We start from the raw sequence: 6,843 nt of genomic DNA on the forward strand, positions 1-6,843 counted from the left end.
TACGTCACCCATTCTCTTATTTTTAATAGTCCAATAGAAAATTGCTCACCGATCAAAACCCTGTAGCGTGCATTCATTGTTTCGCGCATGCGCAATGTCAGTGGGAACCAAGTATCCGGAACCAAAGTTTAGCTTTATTTTTTTACCGCTCTGGGGCCCGATCCGATATGCAGCGTCGCCAGCATTTGAATTTTGTGCTGGTTTGGTATCCTATATGCGGCGTAACATAGAAGTTACGCTCGTATATTTCTGCCGTCAGCCAATCGGATTGAACTTGAATCTGATTGGCTGATTCAATCAGCCAATCAGATTTTTCTACCTTAATTCCGATTGGCTGATAGAATCCTATCAGCCAATCGGAATTTGACGGACGCCATCTTGGATGACGTCATTTAAAGGAACCTCATTTGTCGGCAAGTCGTCGTGCCGGATGGATGCTCCGCGGCGGAGGAGCGAAGAAAGAAGATTGAAGATGCCGCTTTGCTTGAAGACATCGCCCGGATGGAAGAAGACTCTCTGCCGCTTGCTTGAAGACATCGCCGGATGGAAGAAGACTTCACTGCCGCTTGATTGAAGACATCGCCCAGATCGGATGAAGAGTTCTGCCCGGCTGGGTGAATACAAGGTAGGGAGATCTTCAGGGGGTAGTGTTAGGTTTATTTAAGGGGGGTTTGGGTTAGATTAGGGGTATGTGGGTGGTGGGTTGTAATGTTGGGGGGTGGTATTGTGGGTTTTTTTTCAGGCAAAAGAGCAGTTTACTTTGGGGCATGCCCCGCAAAAGGCCCTTTTAAGGGCTGGTAAGGTAAAAGAGCTAACTTTCTTAATTTAGAATAGGGTAGGGAATTTTTTTTATTTTGGGGGGCTTTATTATTTTATTAGGGGGCTTAGAATAGGTGTAATTAGCTTAAAAATCTTGTAATCTTTTTTTAATTTTTTGTAATTTAGTGTTTGTTTTTTTTGTAATTTAGTTTAGTTTATTTAATTGTATTTTAGTTTAGATATTTGTAGTTTATTTAATTTATTGATAGTGTAGGTGTATTTGTAACTTAGGTTAGGATTTATTTTACAGGTAAATTGGTAATTATTTTAACTAGGTAGCTATTAAATAGTTATGAACTATTTGATAGCTATTGTACCTAGTTAAAATAAATACCAAGTTACCCGTAAAATAAATATAAACCCTAAAATAGCTACAATGTAATTATTAATTACATTGTAGCTATCTTAGGGTTTATTTTATAGGTAAGTATTTAGATTCAAATAGGAATATTTTAATTAATAATATTAATATTAGATTTATTTTAATAAGAGTTTAGTTAGGGATGTTAGAGTTAGATAGGGTTATTATACTTAATATATATATAATAACTATATTAACCCTAATATAATTAGGGTTAATATAGTTAATATATATAATATAATAACTATATTAACTATATTAACCCTAATATAATTAGGGTTAATATAGCTGGCGGCGGTGTAGGGGAATTAGATTAGGGGTTAATGTGTTTAATATAGGTGGCGGCGGTGTAGGGGGATTTAGATTAGATGCAAAAGAGCAGTTTACTTTGTGACAAAGCCCCGCCAAAAGCCCTTTTAAGGGCTGGTAAAAGAGCAGTTTTCTTTAGGGAATGCCCCGCAAAAAGCCCTTTTAAGGGCTGGCAATAGAGCAGTTTACTTTGGGGTAATGCCACGCAAAAAGCCCTTTTCAGGGCTATTTGTAGGGTTAGACTTAGGTTTAGTGGTAGGGATAGTTTAGTATTTAAGGGGTTAAATGATTTAATATAGCTGGCGGCGGGGTAGGGGGATTAGATTAGGGGTTAATTAATTTAATATAGGTGGCAGCGGGGTAGGGGGATTAGATTAGGGGTTAAATAATTTAATATAGGTGGCGGCGGTTTAGGGTGATTAAATTAGGGGTTAATAATTTTAAAATAGATGGCGGCGGGGTAGGGGCTCACTTTAGGGGGTAGGTAAGGTAGATGGCGGTGGTGTGGGGCTCACATTAGGGGGTTATAGATTTAATATAGCTGGCGGCGGGGTCCGGGAGCGGCGGTTTAGGGGTTAATAACTTTATTAGGTGGCGGCGGGGTCCAGGAGCGGCGGTTTAGGGGTTAATAACTTTTTTTATTGTTAGGATAGTGAGGGGGGATAGCGGATAGAGGGTTAGACGTGTCGGGCTATGTTTGGGAGGCGTGTTAGACAGTACGGGTGCTTTCATACTTTAGTCAGGTTTTGTAGGCGCCGGCAGTTTCTAAAGTGCCGTAAGTCACTGGCGACTCCAGATATTTGTACTTACGCAGATTTCTGGACATCGCTGGTTTATCAGACTTACGGCACTTTAGCATCTGACGGCGCCGTATATAGGATAGCTCGAGTTGCGAGCTGAAACTGCGGGCGGCGGGGGTTCCCTCGCTTGCGCCGCAAACTACGCTGCATATCGGATTGCGCCCAATGTGGGGAATTTGAAACGAGCAGCACAGACGGACTGCATTCACGTCACTTCTGTATATTGGAGCATGCGTATTTACACACATGTGACGTAGGTGACTGACCGTGCACGAGTATGAATTTGATAGAGAAGGGGAGATAAAGGTAGAAGGAGAAGTGAATGGGCGGAGTTTGGCGGCCATTTATAACGAGTGCAAATAAACTTTGATTTTCGGAGATGTCGGTGTGTGATTCAAAATATGAAGGGTAGAGCGGGTGAGTTACAACTATCAGCACTAAATAGATAGAGATAGAACAGAGAATATACATTAAATTAAATACAATAATAAAACATGACACTAGAGGGAGCACAATAACTAAAATAGCACTTAAAGATGCACATATGAAAATATGGACAGAACACTCCCCGTCTGGTATCTGTAGATACCACTATATAAAACAACCAATAAACAATAAACATACAAATGTTGATTGAAGCCTCTTTATCCATGAGACCTGCAAGACAAAGAAAGAGAGAAAAACATACAAAATGCAATTGCAAATATAAGCCCATGTTGTTTTCACATGATAATTCTTGAAGAGAAGCAGGGCTGGCACTGTCCCCTGTAGTCATCTCTCTATTGTAATCCTTACAAATTGTCAACCAGTGTCTATGAGTATAATCACAGTCCATGTGAAATAGATGAAGTACAACTTCTGTAATCCAAGACCAGGTACACTGGTAAGAAGTGTAGTAGCTTGAAGATGGTTCTCTTTATCAGGTCCCACAAACTCAAATGTAGTGCTGGTTGATGTTGTATCTATATAGTGTAACAAGAATGCGGGTCCTGTCAACCATGTCAATTTCATAAATTGTGCTGAAGTTAATGACCTGGTGCCCGATCCGATATGCAGCGTCGCCCGCAAAAGCCGGCGATGCCAAATTTTGGGCTGGTTTGGTATCACATATACGGCGTAGCCTAGAAGTTACGCTCGTATATTTCTGCCTTCGTAGTTTTTTGGCCCATTGACAGGTATACCAAACCCGCGCAGTTTGGTATCCAATATACAGCGTAAGGACTTACGTGTCGAAAATGGAGAAATCTTACTCCATTTTCACCTCGCCACAAATTGCAGGCGTAGTAAGCCTTATGCTGAGTATTGGTGCCCCGTAGCTCCCTAAACTGCTTGCAAAATAAAACCTAACACCTAACGCATGCGCAATGTCTATCTACCTGTCAACCGCAATTCCCCGCCGCAATCCCTAATAAAGTGGTTAAACCCTAAACCGCCGCTCCCGGACCCCGCCGCCACCTACATTAAATGTCTAACCCCCTATTGTGATCCCCCTACACCGCCGCCACCTACATTAAAATTATTAACCCCTAATGTAATCCAACCAACACCGCCGCAATCTATATTAAAATTATTACCCCCTAATGTGAGCCCCCTACCCCGTTGCCACCTATTTTAACTACATTACCCCCTAATCTAATCCCCCTACACCGCCGACACCTATTTTAACTATATTACTCCCTAATGTGAGCACCTTACACCGCCGCCACCTACATTAACTATATTACCCCCTAATGTGAGCCCCCTACACCGCCGCCACCTACATTAACTATATTACCCCCTAATATGATCCCCCTACACCGCCGCCACCTATTTTAACTACATTACCCCCTAATCTAATCCCCCTACCTCGCCACCACCTATATTAAAATGATTAACCACTAATCTAATCCCCCTACACCGCCACCACCTATAATAAATGTATTACCCCCTAAAATACTAAAATGTCCCTACCCTAAACTAAATTACAAATAGCCCTGAAAAGGGCCATTTGCGGGGCATTGCCCCAAAGTAACCAGCTCTATTACCAGCCCTTAAAAGGGCCTTTTGCGGGGCATTGTCCCAAAGTATTCAGCTCTTTTACCTGTAATCTGACCCCCCTACACCGCCGCCACCTATATTAAATATATTAACCCCGAATCTAATCCCCCTACACCGCTGCCACCTATATTAAATATATTAACCCCTAATCTGACCCCCTACACCGCGGCCACCTATATTAACCCTAATTATATTAGGGTTAATATAGTTAATATAGTTATTATATTATATATATATTATTAATATAGTTACTAATTAATATAGTTATTAAATTATATATATTAACTATATTAACCCTATCTAACCCTAACACCCCTAACTTAATTATTATTGCAATAAATCTAAATAATATTAATCTTATTAACTAAAATATTCCTATTTAAAACTAAATACTTACCTATAAAATAAACCTTAAGATAGCTACATTATAATTAATAATTACATTGTAGCTATTTTAGGGTTTATATTTATTTTACAGGTAACTTGGTATTTATTATAACTAGGTACAATAGCTATTAAATAGTTAATAACTATTTAATAGCTACCTAGTTAAAATAATTACCAATTTACCTGTAAAATAAATCCTAACCTAAGTTACAAATACACCTACACTATCAATAAATTAATTAAATAAACTACAATTATCTAAACTAAAATATAATTAAATACACTAAACTAAATTACAAAAACAAACAAACACTAAATTACAAAAAATAAAAAAAGATTACAAGAATTTTAAGCTAATTACACCTAATCTAAGCCCCCTAATAAAATAACAAAGCCCCCCAAAATAAAAAATGTCCCTACCCTAAACTAAATTACAAAAAGTAATCAGCTCTATTACCAGCCCTTAAAAGGGCATTTTGTGGGGCATTGCCCCAAAGTAATCAGCTCTTTTACCTGTGGAAAAAAAGAACAACCCCCCCATTACAACCCACCACCCACACACCCCTACTTTAAAACCCACCCTATCCCCCCTTAAAAAAACCTAAGTCTAACCCCAAGTGCTCCTTACCTGTCCTGAAGACCGGCGGAGAAGGTCCTGTTCCAGGCGGAGAAGTCTTCTTCCAGGTGACGACCTCTTCTTCTTCCAGGAACCAGCCGGCGCAGAGCGGAGGAGTTGAAGACCGATGACCGCGGAGCTGAAGACCGTCCTCTCTGGAACTGAAGACCGGCGATGCAAGAACTGAAGATTGGCGACGCTGGAACTGAAGACCTGAGCCATGGAGCGTGGAGGATCCTCTTCCTACGATCGCCGCCGTACACTGAATCAGAATTCAAGGTACGCGATTAAAAATGGCGTCCCTTGAATTCCTATTGGCTGATTTGAGCCTTCAAATTCAAATCAGCCAATCGGATGAAAGCTACTTTAATTCTATTGGCTGATTTGAATAGCCAATAGAATAAGAGCTACTGTAATTCTATTGGCTGATTATGCATCACATTCCTGCTTTTTAAATAGCTATATTTATTTAAAAAGCAGGAATGTGATGCATAGCAGCCGGCCTATTTTTGGTTGAGAACCTGGGTTATGCTTGCTTTTTGGTGGCTAAATGGTGGCTAAATGTATTCGCCAATAAGCAAGCGCTATCCATGGTGCTAAATCTAAAATGGGCTGGCTGCTAAGATTCAAATTCCTGCTTTTTAAATAAAGATATCAAGAGAACAAAACAAATTGATAATAGGAGTAAATTAGAAAGTTGCTTAAAATGTCATGCTCTATCTGAATCCTGCTATTCTGCTTTACGATGTTCTCCATTTCAAGCTGCAGCAGGTTATCAGCCTTGTGTCTTCCCGCTTTCTGTTCAGTCCACAGGGGTTCCTGCTGCAGACCGACACATTACTGATCTCACCACTCATTGGCAACGTATTCACTCTCAGCTACGTTCAGCTGTCTCTAGATACAAGAAGTTTGCTGATCGTCATAGAGCTTCTGCCATCTCGGTAGGTGAACATGTTTGGGTCTCTACTTGACATATTCGTCTACGTCAACCCTGTCACAAATTAGGACCTAGGTTTATCGGTCCTTACAAAGTCCTGAAAAGACTGTTGCCTACAAAGTGGCCTTGGCCAAAACCCTACACATACACCCAGTCTTCCACATCTCACTACTCAAGCCTTACATTAAGAATAGATATACCCGGCTCAGAGTTCCTCCTCCTCCGCTCCTGGTCCATGGTGACCCTGAATATGAGGTTGCTAAGATCCTGGACTCCAGATACAGGCACAGACAACTGCAGTATCTTGTACATTGGAAGGGTTACTCTGTGGCGGATCATTCCGGGATTCCTGCCCGTGATGTGCATGCTCCTTCTTTAGTCTCCAGATTCCATGCTGCTCATCCTTTGAAGCCGACACTGGTTCCCGGAGGGAACCCTTGAGAGGGGGGCTGTGTCACGCCGTGCTGTTGCTAGGGACGCGGCGCTTGCTACTCAGCTTGTTGCCTAGGACTGAGCTCCTCTCATTCTGAAGCCGGTCAGGATCTCCTGTTTCGCGAATCCTACGCTTATGTAAGTT

Source organism: Bombina bombina, unplaced genomic scaffold, assembly GCF_027579735.1.
Source record: "Bombina bombina isolate aBomBom1 unplaced genomic scaffold, aBomBom1.pri scaffold_863, whole genome shotgun sequence".
Classification (NCBI taxonomy): Eukaryota; Metazoa; Chordata; class Amphibia; order Anura; family Bombinatoridae; genus Bombina; species Bombina bombina.